The 26,806-nt window shown below is 38.0% G+C and overlaps 1 pseudogene; it reads right to left on the reverse strand.

The window, feature by feature from the left end:
* Positions 1-8,136: 8,136 nt before the first annotated feature.
* On the reverse strand, positions 8,137-26,095 carry LOC100717750 (liver carboxylesterase 1F-like; annotated as a pseudogene).
* Positions 26,096-26,806: the final 711 nt, after the last annotated feature.

A 26,806-nucleotide genomic window follows, 5' to 3' on the forward strand; every position in this document is an offset into this window, starting at 1 on the left:
AACTAACAATTTCTATTTGAAAGTTTTTATCAGTTTGTGTCTGATAGCAACAAAATGAAACAGAACCCTTCCCCAGGCAATAAGGAATCAATCTTTCAGTCTTCAACTACCCAAAACTTCATCTTCTGTCTAAATAGGAAGCAGACAGCAAACCTGGTGTATGAAAGTCTGTCTTCTACAACTCACCTCTGTGACCATTGGCCACGATCACAGGTGGGACAGCAAACATCAAATCTCCTATTAAGTCCTAGAAAACTTTTCTCTTTTTGACAACATCATCTGTACCTCCTAAATATTTCTCGGTGGCCACTGGTGTCAGTTCCTCAGGAACATTTTGAAATGTATCAAGAAAGTGACAACCCCCACCTGGTGAAAAAAAATGTGGACTCTCCAACCAATTAATAAGACCTAAATGATGCTGAAAGTCTTGAGCCTTGTGCAAATCCTCTCTCTGTAGTAAAGTAAGAATAGCAAAAATATGGGCCAAACCCAGATTTCAGGCCATTGAATTGGTCTGTAAATTGAGCAAGTCCCAACCCCTTCTTGATTGTTTCATTTTGAGGTCATCCTAACCTGACTCCAGTCTCTTAATGTGCTTACTCGAGAAAGCTCAATACATACAGAGACTATGAAGTCTCTCTTAGAGTTGTCAGTTTTGAAGCTTGAAATTCTCACTACTTCTCTTTCCTTTGAAACATAAATCATACACAAAAGTTTCCTCTCGATCAGATAGCTATTGAGGGGCATATTTTAATATTTCTTTGAAAGATATGAACATCTGGGGAGATAACTTGGATCTCTTGATTCTGGAAGTCCCAGTGGGAAGATGAAGGTCTAAGTTCTGTGCGTGCCTCATTCAACTTACAGCTCTGTTTCCTGTCATAAAGGTAAGTTTGTTTCTCTTGCAGAGAAGCACATGGGTTAAGTACAGTGGTCCACATGTACGCTCCTCTCACACCCACATGTCTTTCTTAGCTCACCCAGTCTTTATCAGCTCCAGATTTTCATGTTAAGCTTTTGAGTTTAGGTCATGCTTGGTCTTTTCTGCATTGGTCTTTTATCTGTTGCAATCAAATTCCTGAATGAAAGCTGTTTCAATGTTTTAACAGGGACATAATGTTTTGTATGAATGAGAAACAGTCTTCTTTCATTTTAGTAGAAAAATGTATCTTACAAAGGGTGACATTTTCTGAGTTTTCCAATGAGATACCTGAGATCTCAGGCAGAAAACAACGGAAGCAATAGTACAGGCCCAAAAAGAATTTGTTGCACCCCAGATAAAATCTCCTGAACTCTGTAACTTTCTCACCTTTCTGTGATTCCTCTTTTTGTCCAACTATACAATTATTATATATGAAGAATGCTCTAGCCTGGACATTTAAGGATTATTTAATGTAAAGACAGTCAAAATGTTTTTGGAAGAATGTTTTAAGGCTGCAATACACAGGTGATGACTGAATGTGAAGGGGGTATGCCCACTTGTCTAAGAGGGCTGTGCATACTCACAAGGGGAAGGACCCAGCCATACTCTTGCTTGTTGATTCCTACCATATAGGGGATGGTGTTGAACTTCTTTTTCGCTAGAATCTCTTTAGGTGCCTTGGGCAGCAGTGCACCATCAATATCAATGGATAAAATGGGACAGTTCTGGGAATAACAGTACAATGCCTGTCATTACTCTGCCTGAGAAAACATGCACATTTTTCTCTATGCCTGTTAGAGGGTGTGGCCATCACCACAATCTATTTCCCTTTCTGGCCAGTGACCAGAGAAACCCAGGGCCATGTCTGTGAGATATCAAGTACAGAAATTTGGGGAGCTGGTGGTGCTGAGTTGATGAGGTGGGAGAGGAGAACGTGAATTACCCAAATTAAATTATTATTACAATATACATAAAGTTGATTCCGGTGCTTTATATATATAAAATCAAAATGAATGCTGAATCAGGGAATAATTTTCCAAAGGAGATTTCAGTTAGGTTCCTGAGACTATCTATTGAATTATCATCACTTCTGTTTCATGAAAAATAGTTATTTAAATTCTTTTTTTTTTTTTGCCACTGTGCGCCGCCAAAAAGAAAATTTAAATTCTTATTATAAAACACAAACTTGTTACAGAAAATTAGTTGAATGTAAAATTTATTTTATGGTTATATACTACCTGGGAATGACTGAAGATTTTTGTGATTCTGAGGGATGTAATTTTGAATGTTTGAACTTCTCATAACAGTGCTAGCTACCAAGATTTTTACAAATTCCTCATCTCATGAATGCACAAATTTAGCTGCTTTACCAACTTGTTCATAGCTGTATCACACATCCAATTATTACATTGCTACTTTCCAGAATGGCTTCACAGAGAGGTTAGAGATCTCTTATTTTGGACTGACAGTATTATTGACACAATAACGTGGAAATCAGGGGAAACAGCATCACAAGTCCATGATGAATTATATGCATCTATCTGTTGTCTTTCTTCTCTAAGGCAGTTTTCTGTGCTTATGTATAGTAAATTATCACTTCAGCACTACATTTCAGAGCTGTCTTAATGCAAGAAATCACTAACAAAAGCAGTATAAGTAAAAACGGTACACTTCTAGTTCACAAAAACACTTCTGATATGAGAGAAGGGACACTAGGACATATTTTCTCCTTTGATCTTACATGGGAACCTAGGCATGGTGCTACTCAAGTTGTCCAGCACGCTGCACATACATTGGAAGTAATCCCGAGTATTTATTTGTGGTAACAAATACAATTCATTTAGTAAACAAATTCAAAATTAAACAATCCCAGACTGCTGAAGATCAGCTCTACACATCTATTGATCTAGAAAGCTGAAGTTTTTAAGCCTATCACTCAACCTGCCTAAATATAACCTGTTTCTCTATTTCAGAGCAAGAAAGGTTATGACAAGGGCCAAATCCTACTGCAATAGTGTGTCATACAGAGCAGGCTGTGGTTGCAACTACTGCCACAGCATAAAGCCTGTATACTTCAGTAAGGGCCACTCTGGAAACAGCAAGAGGGGCAGCTGATCTGAAAGGTGATTTACAGCAGGGCTATGGGAGCAGGTGTTTACCAGGCCCAGAGGAAGATAGAGATGAGATCTATGGCCAAGACGAGAGAAAATGGAGGGATAGCTCAAAAGTGATAAATGCCTGAACAAAGGGACAAGGAGTCATTGTGCAGAGCTAAACTCAGAAATGTCAAGGAGCACTGAGCTTGGGAGAACGCCTCAGGGTAGGAACAAGTAATATCATCAGGTGTTAGAGTACATCTTCTGTATAATACCTGACACGTTCTTGAATCTCATGTACATTTTGAAATCTCAAGGAAGGAAAGCCAATTTGTCTTGTAAGCAAGATCAGACTAGTCTTGTGACATCCTTTACAGTACAAATGTGGAGAAAAAGAAGAGGCAGTAAACAGTAAAAGTGCAGAAGACAAGCCATGAACATCTCAGTGGGAAAGCACCCATGGAAGACCACAGCAGTCAGCAACCATGAAAGTAATAGTAATGACCACTGCTTACGCAGTGAACACTGGTCACTGCCTGTGAGGCTATCTGCATGGTCTTGCTTGGGTCCCAAAAGTCAGGAACATCTTTTCTTCATATCCACACCTGTTTATCAGCAAGTCCTGTCATTTCTTCCTGAAGATACATCCAGACTGCATGCACATGTCCCTTCCACACTGTGCCAGCCCTGGTATAATCAACCAAGGTCCCTTGACTGACCTGCTGCAGTGCATTTTCCTCCATCCCCAACCCCTGACCCCTTTGCACCATGCCCTGAACTTCCTCTGCTCTTTAGTGCAAGCCAGAGTGTGTTGTAAAATCTAAGATATATTACTGCTTTGCTCAGAGGCCGAGCAGCATGCAACTAGTGCTGAATCACATACAAAGTCCTTTCAGTAATCTACCCATCCCACCTTTATGACCTGCTAAGCCTGTATCACTCCCTCACTATCACCTCTATCGACACAGACCTCCTGCCTCAAGGCATTTAAGCCATTGATTGTTCTGTCAACAACACTGTAAGTCTACGTTTCTTAAAATCTGGTTCCTTACTTACTCCACAGCTGGACACTCACATCACCAACTTGGTGTAAAAGTCTTCATATTTGGAACTGGACCCAGGTCAAGTTGGAAGGGGTTTTTACTGGGGATTGGAAAGATGTTCAAATCCAAGCTTTTGCTTTTCTACTTCTTGGCTGCAATGTGGTGAAGAGGTCTCCACCCCAGACCATTCCACCATGGCATTTCTGTCTTGGAGTCAGTCTCTCACAGACTAAATCCATTAAACCAGAAGCCAAAATAAAACTCTGTTCCTTTAAACTGTGGATGACCGGTATTCTGCCCTGGTGACAGGAAAGCTGATGAACACATCCCTGCAGTCTATTCCAGACATCGCTATTTGCATTCACACCACTCCTCAACTCTCCCCATTGCACATTTTCACCTAAAAATTTACTAGCAGTACAGGGTAGAGGAATGGAAGATTTTTGTGGGTTTCAGGGTACTGGGAGGAGGGTTGCAATCATAGCCTTTCTTGCATAGGTAATTAACCTTACACCCTCCCTTGAACTCAGTGAATGATCCTGTGCCCCTTATCCAGTTATCTTCACTCCCTGATAACAGAATATTATGATCAATTCTCTTTTACAAGGCTTTTTAAGCAGGAAATGAGAATGAGATAAAGATAGATAAGTCCAGAGTACACACTTTTGCTGAAAAGGAGCACAGAACTGGGACTCAGGATGTGACATATTTCAGTCCATTCTCTGATCTTGCAGTCTGTGTTACCTGGCAAGTCATAGCCTTCCCTGGGATTCAGCATCATGTCCATAAGAAGTAACTATAATTCCACAAAAAAGTTTTTTTCATTGTGAATTGAAGATGTAAAAATCAAAATATATAATCAAGAAAACAAAAATTCTTACCTCTCTGGGATCTCCAAATAAATCCACACTAAAAAATTTTCTGTGAAGACAAAAAGAAAACATGGGTATGCGAAGGCTTCTGGGACTAATGCTCATTCCTTCATCCTTGCTCAGAGGTATTTTGTTTTTACTCCTTTTTCATCTCATTTCAATTCATGCTTTCCATTGTTTTATGCTCACTGGGATTGCAAGGTTTCACGGGGATTGAAATTGCCTACATTAGCTAACAGGTCTAACCAAGGTAAGTAGACAACAACTTCTGAAGATGCTTCCATTATATGTGGTGGCTGACCATAAATCAGGTATGTGTGTGTACTGAGTAAGTGGTAAGCGGGGAAACACTTCCACAACAACTCATGGAGATTTCCCAGGATCGCAGCTTCTCTGGATTTCTCAAAATTGAGTAAGTATCCCTGCATAAGCTGGGTCCTCTTGTACCAGGTGTAGACTGACTGAAACGTTCTCCTCTTTTCTAATGTTATAAAATACTGGTGACCTTATTTCTTGAGTACCTTGGTTAACCTACTTCATATAATGAACCCAGATCCAAGCTTTGGATTCACATTAGAGTGATTCTATGAATACACTAGCAAAGCATGTTTCTAGAGGCTCACCCACAAGATATAGAATTTCTTTCATGGCTAAGATCCAGATAGAGGATGGAGAAGCTCAGGTAATGCATGATACCAAATTGAAACTTCCTCACAAAGTGGCTGTTTTTTTAATGGGCTCTTAATACTCTTTTCTGTGGGTGTTTGTTCTGCTGAGTCTCCCTGTGATGACAGATGGCCATGACCTTCCATCAATATGCAAATGTCATCTTCCCTGTGGTGTATTCCTTCTGGCCATTCTGAATGTGTCCCCTCTTTACACTCCTACTGCATTTAACCCACTCACTATATGGTTTGTTTCTCCTCTCATAGTTTTTTGTGAAGAGAGATGTGGTCAATTCATAAATTGCTATTTCATAACAGAAAAGGAAAAATGAAATTCCCAGTTTGGATCAGTAGGCTGTATAGCTCTCCTTCCCTGACAGCACCCTTCCATACAATAAACATGGGGAGATGGATGGATGGGTTGCTCAATACAACTAAATTGGATAACCATATAGATAAACTAGTGACAAGTAGCAGATAGGTGAAAGACATGTCATTTCTTTTGGAGTACAAAGTGAAACAGTGTAGAAATATGTTGCCCTTTGTTATGGATTCTGTGGAGCTGTCCTTCCAAAGACTCATGCAGCCATATGTGGGGCTTTTCAGAGGCAGCTCAATCTAGAGTGTGTGGTTATTTCATGGTGTAATGCTAGGAATAATGGTACTAGGATTAAGGGTGGGTGATTATTAATTCATTGCACTGGCTGGATTGGAACAGCACTAATCCTAGTAACCTGAATAAAATACAAGGGATTGAAAGAGAGCTCCCTTATCTCTTGCTTGTTTTGCTACCTCTGCCTGCCATGAACTGTTTCATCCCCACAATTCTTGTCTGTCATTTCTCCCTGCCTGGAAGCCAGCCAATTATGGACTGAGGCCTTTACAAAATACAAGCTAAATAAAACTTTTCCCATTTAACTTTGGATTTGGGGTATTTTGTTTCAGCATCAAGGAAGAACTAATTGATATCTGATAACTCATTGAGACATACAGTGTAGATAAACAAAGGAAACATGCACCAGGAAATACTTGATTAATGAAACTGTAAATGAGTTTCATGAATAGAAGGATGGATAGATTAAAAAGTTGGCTACATTGATAATAAATAATACATAGATTCAGGCTATCCTGATTTAGTCAGTTATCAGAAACTATATGAGAATGTGCCTCTTAAATTTATTTATATAGCTTGTAAATAAGTCAAGATAAACTTTGAAACTTTTCTGAAATACTTAGTACTTTATGTCCCCATTCCCAAAATTCAGGATTGCAGTTCTTTGCAGAATTGCAGAGCATTAAATTTCTTAAAATACATTCGAAAATATAAATGTCAAAATATTATAAAAGAAAGAGCTATGTGTGTTTATGAAATTTTTATTACATTATTAATAGATATCTTTGTCATTTGTGCTACTTCATAGTAAAAAAAATTAAGCTCCCAGTTTGGAATAGCAGCCTAAAAGTGCTTCTGAAAGTGAGAAACTACCCCAGATGACTTAAACAGGGTAAGAGAATAGCTGAGACAAAGTTAAGGGTCAGTACACAGAGATACCTCTAGAATAGAGACACCTACTAATAAGTTCTTTGTGACGCCAAGAGTTCTTCCTCTATCCTATGGTGCAGGCAGTGAACCATAACAGCTGAGGAAGCAGTTTTACACCCAGCAGCAAGAGCAGTTTTCTTCAAGTAAGACAAGTAGCAGCAGACTTCCAGATCAGTGTAGCTTCTTTCCATCAATGTACACAAAGAATGTTATTCAAAACCCAGTGTATAAATGCAGTAGGAGGTAACTGAACATAACCTATACCAGCAGAGGTAAGGTTTGTTTTTATCTCAAAGTGTGTTGGTTCTTTTGTTAAATGGACGTGATCCAGTAACATTATGGATATGTGATAGATAGATAGATAGATAGATAGATAGATAGATAGATAGACAGACAGACAGGATACATATAAATATAGATACAAATACAGAAATAGATATATATCTGATAGTTTATCTGTTGAAATAGTTGTAATGGTTCTCCCAAGCACCAAAAATACATAACCAAAGAATAATCATGATATTTTTAAGGTTGACTGTCTCTAAAGAGATTCTTTGGCATTGAGATCAAAAGCTTAAATGCAGGACTTACTGTCTTGTTTCAAAACTCAACTCACCTGCTTTCTTGCTATTTGATATGCTGCAAGTCACTTAATCTCTTGGGACTTATATTTAACCTTCATACGTGAGGTTAATCTTTGCACTAGTCTTATAAAACGTGTTAATACAGGTGAAGTGCAGAAGTGTGTTCCAAATCTCCCACAGAGTAATGCTTGCACAAAATTGCAGGAAGTAGGAATCAGATGATATTTTCTATTAACTAGAAAATATTTTATGAAATATGAAATGCTATAAACAGAAGCTTGAAGTATCTCTTCTTCCTTAGTCATTCTTACTTCAGCGATCTGATCTCACAGCAAGAAATACGACAGTGGACCTCAGCAGATCAGAGAAAGTACATTATCTTTCCAGGTTGAGCCCTACCTTAGCCAGAGGCTAGACATCCTTGCTTAACAGACTAGGAGTGAGGACCACACCAGTCTGCGAAATGGCCCTGTGAAAGAAGTTCTTGGTCAGGGGAGAAAACACCTGGAAAGAGAGTGGAGACGAAAAGTTAATTCTGAAAGAGTGGGGGTCAGTGGCTCACTTTGTCTTTAAGGCTCTCTCTATCCACTTCTCTGCCCTGGCCATGCACTTTAATATACTGCCATTGAGTAGCTATGGCAGCTCATCAGATTGCTCTCTTGTTTCGCAGACTCCCTCTATAACCCCTTTCCCTAAGAGAACTTTATTTTTTAATTTTATTTTAAAGAGAAAAAAGATAAGCATTGAAATTGGTTTTCAAAATAGGATAGTAGAACGGTTGTAATAGCTGATAGATTGCAAAGTGATGTTTTTGTAGCACTTATTCAGAGTATAGGATACAGGAATGGCATCTTTTCTAAACTACATTACAAAACATTCCCTTCATGGAACAAACAGAGGCTAGCTGTGTAACTTATTGCTTAACTATCGTGTGTGTGTGTGTGTGTGTGTGTGTGTGTGTGTGTGTTTCCTTTCTATTCCCTTTTGCTGATCATAGTTCATCTTTTCTTTTAAATAGTTTCATCTCAATTGACAATATCTGTTGTATATTTTGGACCCTATTTATTTATTCACTTTCTCACCCCAGTGAGGCAATATAATTTTTCACATATAGGTCTGATTAATTTCACTTATGAGTGTGGTCTGGTGTTGCATCCATTTACCTATGAAAAACATCAGTTCATTCTTCTTCATGGCAGGATAACTTTAAAGGAATGCAGCCAGACATCAGGATAAGGGATAGTGTTAGAAGTGTATAGCATGTGCCCACAACTACAACCAAAATTTTAGAAAAGTATTTGTATTTCCAGAATTTTGATTAGTAAGAATTTATTGTAGCATAAATCATCGGCATGAAAGAGCAATTGTTGCTGCTTGTGCTAGAGTGCTTCATACAGAGATACAGAGATGAACTGCGTAAAATACTCTGTTAACACATGGCTAATGTTCCACAGTGACTATTCATGGACAGTGGAAATGTGAATGACCATTTTGCCTTTTGGGTTTAAATTTTTTACTTCTTTTTCTACTGTAAAAAAATGTGCAGTGTCTTCTTTTGGAAAGTCAACTGTGAAATGAATATCTTATGCAAAATTATAGAAAAAGGGATGACCCAGTGCTCACCACTGAGAGCCTGATTACTTCTAATTCTCAGCACCTTCTGTAACATTGATTAGTGTCCCCCAATCCCCAAACCCCATATCAAGACTCCAAGTTGGATCTGTGTCACAAAATTCCTGTTCCATCCTCCCATTATTTCCCCTGGTTTCAACTACCCTGCCTCCTTCTGCTCACCTATGTTGCCAGGTGCAACTGGATCCACACTCCCAGAAAGTGCTGTCCTGCTTCTTAATCATAGTCAAGTTATCAGGACAACTTACAGGAAGCCCTGCCTGCTCTCAGAACTAACGTCATATCCTTGATCTTGCTATGCATAGTTTTTCTCCTACTCTACTTCCCAAGAGAAATAAGATGAGACTTCCTGATTAAAAACAATATATCACAGCAGTATACATCCATCCATATTTATGACAACAGTTTTTAATAGCTATATAGCTAAACTGGAAACAAAGTTAATACTTATCAATAGAAGAATGGATTAAAAAATGTGCTTTTCTGCAATAGAGTACTACTCAGCCATAATGAAGTATAAACTCCAGACATTTCTAGGAAAATGTATGCATCTTGAAAATATACTCTTAACTGACATAAATCAGCCACACATGTGTAAATATTGCATTGTTTCTCTACTGTGAAAAACTGAATGTGTAAGTAAGGGTCAAAATATATAATAGGTAATGTGAACTAGGAAGAAAGGATTCAAATGAAAGGGGGACCAGGAATAAAGAGGGGGAAAGGAATGAATGGAAAGGAAAAAAATTAATAAAAGAAGGATAAATTGGAAACAAAACATTGTAAATAAGGAGGCAGGAGAGTGTTAGGGTTAAAAACAAGAATCAAGGCACAAGATGAATATTATTCAATTTGTACCAATAAACTTAATAAACATGATTAGGAAGTCTAGCGAAAACTCAATCAATTTGAAAGAAAAATAATATTACTATTTCAGGATAAGGTGGAGATTCTTATTGCCCCAGGAATTTAAGCTGACCCTAAGCCACCTGCAGGAGGAGAGTTGGATCTTGATTCTTTACAAGCTGATATGGGCACTAAGCAGACTCAACACTGAACCTAGGTTTTACAAAGAGAGGCATACGTGACAGATCTCCAAGAGGTCCCATCAGCAACCATATCAAGTTTAGGACTAAGGTTTGGTGATTGGAAGACTTACAAGAATAGAAACACACTCACTTCCTGCTGATTCTCCAAAGATGGTCACAGTCTCAGTTCCATCCAAAATTGGCAATGTTGTCCTGCACCCAGTGCAGTGCAGCCACCTGGTCCAAGAGACCACAGTTTCCCAGGCTGTGTTCAGCACCTGTGGTACATGAGACAGAGGTGGGGAAGAGAATTAGAACTGTCACACTGATGCTGTTAGGACTAAAATGACCTAAGATCTTTGACTTAGTCTTCCAGAATGAAGCCTGATATAGGTGCCTTTCTCTGCATCTCATTCTTACAGCAGTGTTCTCTGGGATGCTACTGTATGGTGACCAACTACAGTGTATCCAAGAATGATCCAAGAGTAAGATTGCATATGAGGAGGAAAACAGGTCAAAATCTCTGGCTATGCTTCACTTTACTACAGACCAGAAACAGATAAAAAGCAAGTATACTATCAACTATTGAAAGTAACTTGAGGAAAAACAAAACCAGGTACAGAAAGAATGAGATGTGGGACAGTGCTTTGATATTTCAGATGTCATAACTATTGAAAGCTTTTCTCCTGCATTAGCATTTTGTAGAAATCCAAATAAAATGAGCACATGGGTCTTTGATGTTTGAGAAAAGTGTAAGTGAGAAATAACAGGATAACATATTTCAAAATTGGAGCCAAGAAGATTTGCTGGCCAAGTGGATGCAGTGAAAAAAAAGAAAAAAGAAAAATGATCCTCCCTACCAATCAGGTCTTTATATTGAGGAATGGGAAAGGGAGAGTTACTAGTGGCTGCACTATAGGTCCTTAGGGAAGAGAAGAAGAGTCACTGTTGGGTGAGAGGTAGTGGACATCGCAGTATATAGATGGCAAATGGGAGGTATCTTATAAACATATATGAGAACGGGAGAATATATCTAAAGATGCAACCTGACATTAGAAGACAAATATGTACTGCAAACAAGGAGCTGCAGAAGTTCTCAGGGATTAGTGGAAGACAGGGAGACACAGAGGACTGAGGATGGGGCAGGAATAGCTGAGAGGCACAGAAGGTGACACTCAGGATGCTATAGGTTGGCAGAACCAGACTGAAGTCCTTCAGAGAAGTTGTCTGTGGCCACTGCTGACAAATGCCATGCAGTAAGGGCTGGACCTGTTGGGTCACTATTGACCTCTATGAGAAGAGCGTGGCCATATGACTGGTTGTAAATCTGTCTCAACAAGCATTATCTGTACTCCCTCTCTGAGACTGCCTCTTCTATTTCCCAAAGACATATAAAACACTTTTATATTTTAAGTAGAATAAAACTTAACAGAATATAACAAAATAAAGCCAATCAAAGCAAAACAGTAAAAGTGATATAAAACTTCAAAACAGGAAAATACAATATCTACAATGCCTGCCATAATATCTCTTGTTATCTTCACAATAGATGTCCATACATCAGACATAGTAAAATCAAACAAAACAAACAGAATAAAACCAATCAAAAAGAACATTGAATAAAACAAAACAATAAACCAAAACAACTAAACAGTGAGAACAATATTGGATTTCAAAAATAAGACAGAAGAAAATGCCCCATATTTGTTATATTACATTTTGTTATCCTTCTAATATGCTCAAACAATCAGTTTTAGGCTTGTGAGGTCAATTAAACAATGTTTAACTGCTCTGATGAATTATCAGTGCCATCAAAGAAGGAGACTTTGGAGAAGAGGATTTTTTCCCAACTTTGACAGATAATGGCATACAGCACAGGTAAAAGGAAATGAGTTTTTCAGAGGTAGTAATGTGAAGGCTGGGATTTGCACAATGACTAGGGGTTTGGTGGGTAGATCAGGCATTACAGGGAGAGGGACTCAACCCAAGCAAGAGCTCAGAACTAAATGGACAGGTATGATTAATCAATGAAAAGTTCACTGGAATCTAGTAACAAATTTGTTAGTAAGAACCTTAGTAAAGAGTGCTTTGATATATGGCACATTTACATCTGGGGTTGAACGTCTTTTCTGTGGCAGCTACTATGATTTGCCTTGCATGTGGTTCTCTGTCCCATAAAAAGGGTTCATGTGCTGAGACTTGATCCTTGATGTGCCAGCATCCTAGATCACTGGAACTGCTGCCCTTACAAGAGTTTAATATAGGTCTCATGAGGTACTGGTTACTTCCAAAATGAGCTGCCATAAAACCGCAGGTCTGTCCCTGACTCCTCCCCCTTTGGCTCCTTGTCTCTCTTGTGACATATGCTGTATGCTGAATATTGCCTTTCTCACTCCACCATGGTGTGCAGTAGCCGTGGTGCTATCACCAGAGACTAATTAAATGAAACCCCTGGTGTCAGCATGAAATAAAAAGTAATTTTTTCTTTAAAGTAGTATTTTAGTGTCAAGTACTTTGTCATGTGAAAAGAAAACACCAACACAGAAGTTATTGCATGCCAAGAAATGTCCAGTATCTTACCTGAAGAATCCCAAGATTCCCAGATGGGACTCAATGCTCACAACCACCACGTTCTCAAGGGCAGAGAGGACCAGTCCACTATAGGATGATGCCCCACCAAAGAACAGAGCACCTCTGTGGATCCACACCATCACTTGGATAAAGACAGATTCACACTGCTTACAGGAAGCAGAGTTGGGAAGGATCTCAGACACTGTCTGGTTTGATTTTCTTTTCCTATCCCTGACTCAGGAAGCCCATTATTGTTCAAAGTTCAGTGTCCAGGAAGTTTGCAAATGAAAGCCTTTCTCCTGTCCAACTCACCAGCCTGGGTTTTAGGCATCCCTCAGTTGCCCTGGTGTCCCTTCCTTTTCCCCCAGACCTTATTTGTTATCTCTTTCCAAGGTTCTTCAAACAAAGAATATCACCATGAGACCTGAAAAGGCTAAGAATGTCAGGTTCTCCGGAAGACACATTGTCCTCATGCCTGGTCATTCATCTAGATGAACTGATCATGGGAAGAACTTATGTTTCAGCTTCATGTTAGTTAACTTTCTATTTGAGGAATTAAAATTTGTGAATGGGAAAAATACACACATGCAAAATATACACATGCCCTGGACTGTGACCTTTCCTTTCATGCCTTCTCTCTGCCTTCAATATATCCAAATCCTCCCAACTTCCTGATCCCACCTCAATTTACCTCCTTCATGAAGTCTTCAGTGATTTAATTAACATTATCTGAGAGCCTACTGTGTGCCAGAGACTGTGATCAAAATTAAATATAAGAGGATATAACAGTTCATAATCACAGTTTTTGAATCTCAAGAGTCCACATTTAAGGAATGCCTGAGAAAGGACAATAAAATAGCCCAACTGTAGTTATTATTCTAATAAAATATAAAACCACTATTAAAAATATCTACATACCTATTCTAAGAAATTTTAAATAGTACACTCATGAAGCAACAACTAATATTTTCCATATAACAGATAGGAAAACTGAGACATGTGTTATTGATCACAATGCCATAGCTAGTAAGTGGTAGCAGATGAACTTCACCATGCAGTGGGGTCTCAGTACTCAGATGTTGGGCTACCCATGGTCATACCATAGAAAGTCAGTTCTTACTTGTCTTCATTTAGTGATGGTTTATGAACGTGCCCAGATTTCCAATAAAGCTTAACAGTCAATTGAATACTCTAAGGTATTTTTCTATTTGAAGAATCAAAGTTCAGAAAATTAAGTTGATCAAGGAAATACACAAGTCAAAGTAGGATCCTATAGCTCTAACTTGATTCTATAGCTGGGGGAGACTTCTGCTTTCTACCTCCTGAAGCCCCAGTTTCTTCTTGACCTCTGATTCTGGCATATCTCCAAGGCAGGAGTGGAGTCAAGTTCACCAATCAGTGGAGGCTGAGCCCTAGACCTGACTGACAATGATATGCTAAGAAGCCAACATAGTAAGATCCTTGAAGGTAGGATCTTCATATTTATAACAGGTAGTGTTTTTTGTTTCTCCTTTTCCTAATCCTCAAGTAATAGTTAGTGCAAAAGAGAATGAGTGAGTGAATCAATGAAAAAAGGAAATGTTGTTCTCACTGTTCTCACTTTCTTACGCCTGACAAAGCACATACAGGGACAACTTCCATTCCCAGAGTCACAAACATCCACACAATTTCTGGGACCCATAAGAGGATTATTTTGGAGTCTGTGTCCTGTCTTCCAGCAAGCACTCCCCACCTGTGGTCTGCACTGGCAGCATACTTCATCTTTGACCTTTGCTGTTTGGGAAATGCTTACTCATGGGAACACCAGCCAGTGCCAAATGGAGCTATGACAAAATCTCAGATTTTATGGTGAAACACAAGGAAGTACTACTGAAGTTGTCCCAGGGTTGCTCACAAACAACTCTGCCACAGAACAGTGAAATTTCTCACGGCACTTTCAAGATAGTGAAGGGTATCATACATGGCATGTGTAGAAACCCAGCCTATGTAATTCATTTCCTAGTCCATGTCAAAGCACTGCTTTGAAAATCTGAAAACCTAAGGCCTTGTTTCTCCTTCACTACCATGTGACTGCTTTTCCTCCATCTGTGCCTCAGTTTCCCTATATGTAAAGAACGTTAGGTTTGTTTAGTTTTCTCAAAGGTTCCTTCCACTTCTAAGTTTCTAGAAAATTAAATCTTGGCTATATACAATTAGGTTCTTAATCTAGTAACTAAAAGTAATCCTTTTTTGTCCTTTGTTTAGTGTGAAAAACTTGTAAAAACTAAGCTGTATATTCTAGATGTTAATAATTCTCCCCCAAAAGCCCCAGATAATTTAGAGAATGAGGAAAGTAAAATTTGTATTTCCTGTGAAATGGGAAGCTCTGAGCCCTGGAATCATGCTGGCTCATGCACTTTCTGCCCCAAAATGCTTTCATCACCATCCAACCAGCAGTGATTAATCCTGATTCTGGAACTCACCAGTCTTACCCAAAGGTCCCCAGTCTTATCAGCAGCCTATTTTTCCTTTTTGAACAACAGGAATATAAATATTCAGGTACAGACAGTCTTCAGAAAATGTGACAGTGATATTCTTTCTAGTGCTCACAGGGTCTGTCTCCATCTGTGCCACTACTGGGTCTTTGGTACACCTGACAGAGATGAAAGAACATTAATTTCAACTAGATGGAAGCTCCAAGTGTTGGGTGTGCCCTGACATTGCACTTAGAAATTGAAGTCTATAAAATGAAACATCATCCCTGGAATGGTGGAATTACATTGAGCTGGAGACTTTCAAGAGGACTTGATAAGAACATTGGGACTTTTCTGAGTCTCCCAGGCTATATAGAGTAAAAAGGAAATAGTGGTCTCTCTTCAGACACTTGGAGATTCTCTTGTTCAGGGAAAGAAGGCTGCCCTGATTGGCTCTGGGCAATAATATTTTCTCCATTCCCAGGACAGCCCCACTTTCTGCTAAATTTTCCAGGTAACTATGGGCCTCCAACAGGCAACCAAATTCTACTTCTACCACCTAGCAGAATTTTTCCAAATATCAAAAATTCACCTTTAGCAAGCATTTTGGAAAACAATCTCTAGAGAAGTGCATTTCATTCTTGTCTCAGGTCATCTGATGTGCTGGGTGACCCTGCATGAATTTCTTTCTGTTCTGGGCTCCAATTTCCAGAGTCAAGTGAAGTAAGTGCTTTCTCTAAAGGTTTTGCATACCAAAGGTGCTAAAATGAATCAGTTTGTCTTCTGTTCTCAAGGTCTCCAAGTTCCAGTAAAGGTTCAAATAACTAACATATATTGAATTAACCCTGTGTGCAGACTCTAAATTAAATTCTCATGAACTAATTCATTTAAGTATCAGATAATCCCCAGATATGAACTATGTAATTGTCACCATTTTACAGATTAAAAAACAGAGGAACAAGATTGGTTGATGCTATTTTGTGCTCTTACTTTCATGTATTATAAGAAATGTTCTAAGATCTTGATGGACTCAGCACAAAGCCATTGTCTGAGGGACTCTGGGGATACTTATAAAGTCAACTGCCCTCCAGAGGTCCTGTGGGCCTGACTAGAAAATGCCTAGGGACCTTCTTTCAATCCAGGGAGCAGAGGGTGCATGAGGTAAGTGCCAGCACACTTGTGTTGGCTCAGGGGAGCACTTTGGTCCATCACTCCCAGTGAGGGCACAAGAGGTGATCTCCAACACAGCTGAGTGAAGCTTTAGAACATAACTTGAAATCCAGAAATATAGAAAAATGACAAAATAAAAGACCAAAATGCAATCTTAAACCTTCTAGGAGATTCACATAGAAGAAAATATAAGCCATACACCAGAAATACCTGAAATAATAGCAACTAAAATAAAGAAACAAATTCAGGAAGCTATAAAAGAACTCAAATCAGAAGTAATTTTCCAGATAAGAGAAAAAAGTATAAATTTAATGAAAGAAATGATGAACACATCTAAAGAAGACATTGTAAAAATTAGAGAAACAATGCAAAAAGATGGAAACCATGAATGAACAATATAAGAAGCAAACAGAATTTATGAAACACATTCAAAAAGATATACAGGAAATCAAAAATTCCATTGAAGGTTGCTAAAACTGCCTCAATGAAAATGAAGATACAATTTCATATCTCAAGACAAGATTGCAGCTAATGAACTAGAAAGGAAAGATTTTTTTAAATAACAAGGAAAGAGAAAATAACAATTCAACAGCTGCAAAATGATGCAAAGAAAAACAACATGTGATTGATAGAGGTAAATGAAAAAGAAGGGGACTACACAAATGATATCAACCTCAAAAGGTTATTTACAGAAGTAATATCTGAAAATTTCCCAAACATGAGAATGGAAACTGACATATGGATTAGTGAGTCATGCAGAACTCCAAATAACCATAACAAAAATAAAATTACACCCAGACATATAAAAAACACCATCCCAGAAATCCAACATAAGAACGGAATATTAAAAGCTGTTAGAGAGAAAAGAGAGATAATCTACAAAGAATAACCTATCAGAATCACAGCAGACTTCTCAACATAAACAATGAAGTCTAGAAGACCACGGAGTGAAGTATTTCAGATCCTAAAGGAAAATGACTTCCAACCCAGACTGATATACCCTGCAAAACTGTCCTTCAAAATGGATGGAGAAATAAGATACTTCCACGACAAAGAACAGCTAAATAATGTCATGACAACTAAACCAACCCTGCAAAGAATACAAAAAGATATTCTAGAGAGATGTAAGAAAAAACCACTAAGCAAGGCAGATAATTAAATAGAGTGGAAAGGTAAGAAGTAACAGCAGAAAGGCAACATGTCAAAAATAAACCAATATATAACAGTTATAACCATTAATGTAAATGGCCTCAGTTCATCATTTAAAAGAAACAGAGTGGCAGAATGAATCAAGAAACAACATCCAACATATACTGTCTACAAGAAACCCAACTAACACAAAAGGAAACTCATAGACTGAAAGTCAAAGGATGGAAAACAATACTTCATGAAATAGGAATGCAAAAAAAAAAAGCAGGAGTAGCTATACTGTTTGCAGACAATGTGAACTTCAAACCAAAAATGATCAGAAGAGATAAAAAAGCTCACTACATATTAGATGGGGGAAACTTCAAGAGGAAGAGATAACAATCTTAAATATTTATGCAACAAATTCGAGAGCACCCAGCTATACAAAACAAATATTAACATAAATGGAAACATCAAATAAACAATAACACAATTATAACAGAAGACCTTAACATGACATTGATACAAAAGGACAGATCAACTAGACAGAAAATAAGCAAAAAAGTAACAGAACTCAATCACAATTGTGAACAAATAGACTTGATAAATGTATAAACAGTGTTCCATCCAACAACATCAAAATATACATTCTTCTCAGCAGGACATGGGACATTCACTAAAATAAACCATATACTAGCCCACAGAACATAAGTAATGCAAAACAATTGAAATTATCATATGCACATTATTGGATCATAGTACCATGAAACTAGAAATTAATGACAAAAGGAACTACAAAAACCCACGAAAACATTGAATAATACACTCTTGAGCAATCACTGGGTCACAGAGGAAATTAAAATAGAAATTAAACAATACATACAAGAAAACAAAAATACAAATAAAACTTACTGGAATTTGTAGGATGAGATGAAAGCAGTCCTCAGAGGAAAATTTATTGCAGCGAATTCCCATATCAGGAAAACACAACAAACACAAATAAACAACCTGATGCTACACCTCAAACATCTAGAAAAAGAACAAGTCTGGCCCAAAGCCAAAAGAAGGAAGGAAATGTAAAAAATCTGAGTAGAAATTAATGTAATAGAGACTAAGAAAACAACACAAAGAATCAAAGAATTGAAGAGTTGGTTCTTTGAAATAATAAATAAAATTGATAAGCCCCTAGCTAGCCTTATTTAAAAAGTGAAAGAAAAAATCCCAATTCATGCAATAAGGAATGAAAAAGATGAAATCACTACAGACCCTGTGGAAATACAGAAGATCATCAACACCTCTTTCAAAAACTTGACTCTCATAGGTTCAATAACACAGAAGAAATGGACAGACTCCTAGAAACATATGAATGACCAAAGCTGGGCCAAGAAGATGTAAAACTGATGAATAACCAAATTTCTATTAATGAAATTGAAAATGTAATTAAATCCTTACCAACAAACAAGATCCCAGGACAATACAGATTCACTGTGGAATTCTACAAGAAATAAAAGAAGACTTAATACCGACACTCTTCAAACTCTTTAATGAAATTGAAGGGGAAGCAATTCTTCCTAACACATTCCTGGAAACAAATATTATTCTCATACCAAAACCCGAGAAAGACCTAGCTAAAAAAGAGAACTATAGGCCATCTTCCTAATGAACATAGATGCAAAAATTCTCAATGTTGTACAATTCTCTACAATTGGCAAACAGGATGCAGCAAATCATCAAGAAGATTACACACCGTGACCAAGTGCAATTCATCCTAGGAATGCAGGGATGGTTGAACATACATAAATAAATAAATGCAATCCACCATATCAATAGAGGCAAAACAAAAAATATATGATCATCTCAATCGATGCAGAAAAAGCTTTTGATAAGGTACCACACTTATTCACAATAAAAATCTTACAGAGAATTGGAATAAATGGTCTTTACCTCAATATGATAAAAGCCATCTATGACAAACCAGTGGCAAGCATCATATTAAATGGCCAAAAACTGAAAGACTTTACTTTAAAATCAGGCAGAACACAAGGATGTCCATTATCACCACTCCTATTCAACATAGTACTGGAAATACTAGCCAGAGCAATTAGACAAGAGAGAGAAATAAAAGGAATAAGGACAGGAAAAGAGGAAGTCAAATTACCATTGTTTGCAGATGACATGATACTCTACAGAGAATACCCCCAAAACTCCATTGAAAGACTCCTACATATAATAAATAAATTCAGCAATGTAGCTGGATACAAAGTCAAAAATCAATAGCATTCCTATACACTAACAACAAAATCACTGAGAGATAAGAGAAAGCCACACACTTCACACTAGCATCCAAAAAAATGAAATACTTAGGAATTAATCTAACAAAAGAAGTAAAAGATCTATCCAGGGAAAATTATATTACCCTGAAAAAAGAAATTGAAGAGGACCTCAGAAAATGGAAAGAAATCCCTTGTTCATGGATAGGAAAAAGAAATATTGTGAAAATGACCATTCTCCCAAAATTGTTATTCAGATTCAATGCATTCTCAATCAAAATATCAATAGCATACCTCATATCTAGAGAAATCACTCCTAAAATTCATCTGGAATCAGAAGAGACCTAGAATAGCAAAGGCAGTTCTAAACAGCAAAGGCAAGGTAGGAGGCATCACAATCCCTGACTTGAAGTTATACTACAAAGCAACTGTAGTAAAATCAACATGGTACTGGAATTAAAAAAAAGACCTAAAAATCAATGGAATAGATTAGAAGATGCAGCTCCAACTACAAACACACTCAGCTATCTTGTCCTTCATAAAGGAGCCAAACATGTTCACTGGAAGAACAACAGTCTGTTTAATAAATGGTGCTGGAAAAATTGGCTCTGTATATGCCAAAAATTAAAACTAGACCCATGCCTATCACCATGTACTAAAGTCTAAATGTATCAAAGATCCAAATATTAAAACAGAAACACTAAATCTGTTAGAAGACAAATTAGGTAAAAATCTTGAAGACACAGGGGTAGGTAGAGAATTCATGAATAGGACTCAAACCACACGGGAAATACTTCCCAGAGTCAATAACTGGGATCACCTCTTATTAAAAAGTTTCTGCATGTCAAAAGAAATCTCCAGCATAGTGAAAAGAAAACCCACAAACTGGGAAAAGATCTTAGTGAACTGCCCCTCAGACGAAGGACTTCTGTCTAAAACATATAAAGAATTAAAAAAACTCAGACCCCCAAAATTCAAGACCCAATCCAAAAAATGGTCATCTGAGTTGAATAAACAATTCTCAGATGAAGAAATACAAACAGCAAATAAATATATGAAAAAACATTCATCATCATTAGTCGCTGGAGAAATGCAAATTAAAACCACACTGAGATTTCATCTCACTCCTGAAAGAATGGCCAAGATCAAGAAAACCACCACCAACAAATGCTGGAGAGGCTGTGGGGAAAAGGAACTCTCCTGCACTGTTGGTGGGAGTGTAGACTAGTGCAACCATTGTGGAGGTCAGTCTGGAGATTTCTTAGAAAACTGGGACTGGAAGCCCCATTTGACCCAGCTACACCACTTCTAGGCATATTCCCAGAAGAACTGAAAGCATCATACCACAGTGATATATGTGCACCCATGTTTATAGCAGCACAATTTGTAATAGCCAGATCTTGGAAACAACCCAAGTGCCCATCAACTGAGGAATGGATAAAAAAGTTGCGATGTTTTTACACAATGGCGTATTACTCAGCTATAAAAAATGATGACATTGAGATATTTATAAATAAATGGACGCAACTTGAGACCATACCCATTAGTGAAATAAATCAAACTCACACGTATAAATACCAGATGGTCTCCCTTGTATAAGAAATGGTAAGGTTTCATAAGATTTTATGGTAATCATGATTCTCCATTACACTGCTTTGAAGTCTCATAATGTTTTCATTCATTGGTTGGAATGGTTTTATTGTTATGTTTGCTTTTACTATGTGTGATGGTAAGAACTGATACTTTGAAGAAAAGAAGACATTATGGTAGCCTTGCTGACTTAATGTCATCTTGCTTTGAAGCCACACCATGCTTTTGTTCTTCTATCTCCATTGGTTCTATCCTGTTATGTCTTATTAGGTTTTAAAATGTGTGATAGTATAAATAAATTTTTATGGAAAATGAGATATTTTAGTGGCCGTTGTTCATTTTTCTGTTATTTGAGTTTGAATGCTCTGTAATACTTTCATTCTCTTGAATGGCTTTACACTATTTTGTTATGTTTGATATTATTGTGTGTGAAGCTATGCTCAACTATTTTAAAGAAAGAGACATTATGATAGCTACTGTTAATATCTGATTGTCTTGTTGTGAAGTGCTGTGTTGCTTACATTGTTCTGTTCTGTTTTGCTCTGTACTCTTTTGTTTTATTCTCTTTAAAATAAATGAAAAATAAAAATAAAAAAGTAAAGCCAATTGGACATTGTAGGATTTTTTTTCTCAGGTAACCACAGTGACTGGAGCATGGCAATCTAGACACACCTTGGAATGAGCAGTTGAAAGTGTAACCAAAGTAATATACTGCACCATGTTCCTTTTTTTATGCACTCTTCTGTCAACCATGAAAAGGCTTAAAATGGAGAACAGACACCATATCACCCTCCCTCTTCCTCAGTGTTCACTACTTATTTCCAGAATCCTTTGCATAATCTGATAGAATACCCAAATCATTTATGAATTTGTATATTATCTACTATCTCTCTATACCTGTTACATTCAAGCTTTATGAAGGGAGAAGCTTTTGTGTTGTTCGCTAATATTTTGTTAGAAGTTAGATCATTCCTGTAATACAGCAAGTGTTAAAGATTAAGAAAAACATACTGAAGTGAAATTAGGGAAATGTTTCTAACATTCAACAGTGTTCTACCGAGTTTTAGTACAAAATGTAACCCAATCATTGGGTGCTCTGCCTTCCTGCATCCCTCTAAGACAAACATTCCCTACGAAAGAGGTGAAACCCAAGACCACTGACTCACATAGGAGGGTAAGATGTTGTGTTCTTCACAAGTTCCATGACTCTGGAGACTGTGGAGAAGCAAACCTCAGGGATCCAAGAGGAGATCTGGCAAAGGAACTCCCAGGAAGACAGCCACAGACTTTACAAATCCTTCTACACTTTCATACATCCCCAGGACTTTGCCATACTTGGTGTCCACCACAGGTGGTGAGGAAGGGTATTCAGCTGGATATGGAGAGGAAAAGTGGGCACATCAAAAAGATGAGGTTAGCACTTGATTCTAGTTTGGTTTTGCCATTTCCTAGTCACATAAGCTTGAGTAAGTCACCCAAACCCACTAGCACTCAGTTTCTTCTCAAGTAAAATGAGGATAAGGGGAAGTGTCCTTCCTGACTCAAAAGGCTGCATAGAGCAGACAATTTGAACAGATAATAGGAAAACACCCAGGCAACAGTCTCTACACAATGGAGAGTTGCTGAGAATGAATACAACCTTCAGTCCTTGCCTTGGAAGCAAGTATCCATTAGAATCCTGGTGCTGCATTCATGCTAATGAGAGGATGCACAAGAGGTGGCTTCTTTCCTCAAGCTGAATTTGTGAGGACAAGGTGCCACAGACAAACTAAATACTGGGATGGGAGACAGTGTGTCCCCATGGTGCAATCAGAAAGTTGTTAAAAGAGTTGGAACAAGGAGTGAGGCACTCACTGGTACAGAAAACCTGGAATTTATAGCCAAGAATTAGTGAACAACACAATATAGAATGAGAATGTATAAAAATCAATGGAGAAAATGTGCAGATAATCACAGCCAGCAGCATACTGCACCTGGCTGGGAAGAAACAGCAAGCAGTACATGAATATCCTCAGATGAAGTCCACAGAGAGTGGAAGATAATCCTAGAATGAGCAGGTGTGTATCAGGAAAGGCCTTGGAAGACAGGCTGAAGAACCGAGTTTTACCTGGTGGACTACTGAGAAGCAGAAACAGTTCTAAACTGAGGACACAATAAACTTCCACACTCTTCCTCTGATGTCCTGAACAGATCTTTCTACAGGAGAGAGAAATGGGACATTTTTCTAAGGGCAAATCTGTTGCTTCTTTCTTTCATTCTTGTTGCTAGGTATTGCCATCACAAGATGCACTTCTTGAGATATCCATTTATGCTTCCCAAGGCTTCTGTACTACACATAGATCCCCTTTAATAATTAGGAGAAAATGTTAGGAACAAAAAGGGAGATGTGCACAAGGAATTGTGACCGAGGATTTGGTTCTTAACAGGATGTGGGTTCTTCAGAGAAAAAGAGCAGTTTTTTAAAAATTTTTTTTGGTCTTTTTCCTTTTTACCAGTACCAGGGATCTAACTCACGACTGCCTGCTTGCAAGGCAGGCACTTATGCCGCTGAGCTAAATCCCCAGCCCCGAAAAAGACCAGTTTTATGATGCAGGAGTGCCAAGTGCTTCACAGAGGTGAAGGAGTGTACAGCAGGAATTTCTAGGTGTGATCTGTATTAGCTCAGTGATAACTGTGAAACTACATAAAGTAGGCTGAAGCCAGATTGCCTATTGTGAAATAGTAGTTGGCTTGGAAAGCTTAAACAGTAAGGAAAGTAACAGTAGTGACCATCTAGCTTACAAAAGTTTTCACACTTCGTGACATACATACACTCTTATTCTCTAAACCTGACTCTCAAAAAAAAAAAATCTTTTCTAGGTTAGATTGAATATGGTCATGTTACAGATGAGAGAAGTATAAAATTGTACACAGTCTATATGAACTTCCTAAAGATGTGAATGAATGGCATTGCCAAGGTAACCAGCAGTAATGAACAGTTCCAACTTTAGTTCTTTTCTCTGCTCTTTACTCCAATCCAGTTCTTTCACAGTGTTACATAGCCAGAGAAAAGATAAAATCCTATTGATCTCAGTGATCTTAGGATGCTGATACTTGAGTACTATCTGGTTTCAGGAGCCAGTGAAAACAGGGTTTGTCTCTTTATATTATCTCCAGAGAGTCCATGTTTCTCTGTTCCAATTTCTCTGCCCATCATAGGGTACAAATCTATATTGAAGTCCCCCATTTATAGATCTCTATTAACCAAGAATTTAATTTCTCTTCTGACGCTTTCGTCTATGAGACATTACTGACAATGTCCAATCACTCAGAGTCCCTCCCAACTGCTGCTTCTTTTGTCATACCCTCTCCACTGCACTGACGGTATCATTTATTTGGTAATTCTAAGTAACAAACTACCTTTCAGGGACCACTAACTCCTGATGTTTTGGCCTGAACACATCTGAAATTCTGGAAATAACTCCATTTTAATTCATCACCTCTATTTTCTCCTTTCTTACACATCTTCTAAGACAAAGACTGTTGGAGATTCGCTGTACAGGGCTAAGTTGCTGGACACAGGGATGCCTGCATTGGAAAAGAGCATATAAATTGTGCTCCAAAATCAAGATGATGCCACAGTTGAGGCAACCAAGGACATGGATGGCTGAAACCCACTATTCCAGAGCAATAAAGCTGCTGATCTTAAAGGTAATGCAGTTCTCTTTAGTTGGCAAAATTTACTACTTGGAGAAGTCTGAACTGACTACCAAGGTCCTGTGCAGTTCCTGAGATGGCCTCATGTTCCCTTCCTTTGTTTGAAAATCTAATAAATATGGATTGCCTGGAAAAAGTCTTTGTCTCAGCTCGCAAGAATTGGTGAATTCTGTTAGAGGGTTCTGACCTTTGTGGAGCCTTATATAATAACACTTGTCTCTTTTGTGTAAGCTATTCACCATCCACATATTCAGGAGGTTGCAGACCTGCTAATTTGATGAAAAATGACCATTCAAATGGTTTTAGAAATAATCCATTTCATCCACACTATAAACTCCTGAGGTAGGCACTATAGACATCTTTACATTAAAGATGGGTGGAAAAAGAATGGTTGACCCACACACAATAAAGTTAACTATCTTATTTAAAGACACAGAGCTCATAAATATTAAATATCTTTAAATGAGAGAACCATATCTGGACTAAGGATGAAAACTGAGCTCTCTTAATTCTCATATGTGAGATATGATGTTACTTCACTGCACTTATGCACTGTTTGTATGCCCTAGAAGCTCATAGTGCTTATCCTCCCATGTCTCATTCTGTCCAGAACAAAACTCCGCAGTATGAGTGCTACAAATCTATGACCAGAGTGATTGCTCCTCAAATATGAATCAGTCATGCCCTTTCCTTAGAGCATATCCACCTGTCTCTGCTCAAAACTTGGGTTGCTAAATGTGCCACCCAGATCCTAGATGTTTTTATTTTCAAAATACTTACCACAAGCCATGCAAGTAGAAAGGGATGCCAAAAACAGACAGTAGAGCCTCATTATGAAAGGATAACAGCTTGGGACCCAAGGAGCTCTCTGTCCTTATTCAAGGTGATTCACCTATCATCCCCCAGCACTGAATATATTCCTGTAAATCCCACCAAGCCAACTTATTTGTGGAATCTGAACCAATAGAAAAGATTTTCTCCTTATGAAGCTCTCTGGAGGCTTTCCTTGGGATTCTCATGTTCCACCCATTCAGAGTTTGCCCTCGTTTTTCTGAACAGCTACTCATACACAGTTTAGCTAATCTTTCATTTCAACAGTCTTGACTCTATACTTAGGTTACAGATTGCCACAATCTAGTCCAGCAACTTCTTGTGTAAGGATTTCTTCCATGTATGACTTACTTCTCAGTGCACTACGAGCCTCTCAGAGTGTGCATCACCAGAAATAAAGAAGGTGTTAGTGGAAGATAACTTAAAATAGAGTGAAACTTTGGTCAAAGTCCACAGAACAGCTTGAAAATTCTTAGGGCATCTCATAGTCCCAGAGATACTTAGTTGGGAAATTACAAGATATCTCTTAACCTCTGTGGGATAGTATTGCAAAGATTTCTAGATTGTCAAATTTGGAATAAATCTTAAATTTTGTCTAGTGACCTTTCCAAAGCATAAATTAGTTTTGCAATATTGCTGTCAAGTCCTCTGGCTCTACATCACATTCCTGAGTCTGATCCCTATTTATTTATTTTTAAGCTTTTACAGAGAG

This window comes from Cavia porcellus, unplaced genomic scaffold (genome assembly GCF_034190915.1).
Source record: "Cavia porcellus strain 051 isolate PalLab524CR breed Dunkin Hartley unplaced genomic scaffold, mCavPor4.1 scaffold_4, whole genome shotgun sequence".
In the NCBI taxonomy this organism is placed as follows: Eukaryota; Metazoa; Chordata; class Mammalia; order Rodentia; family Caviidae; genus Cavia; species Cavia porcellus.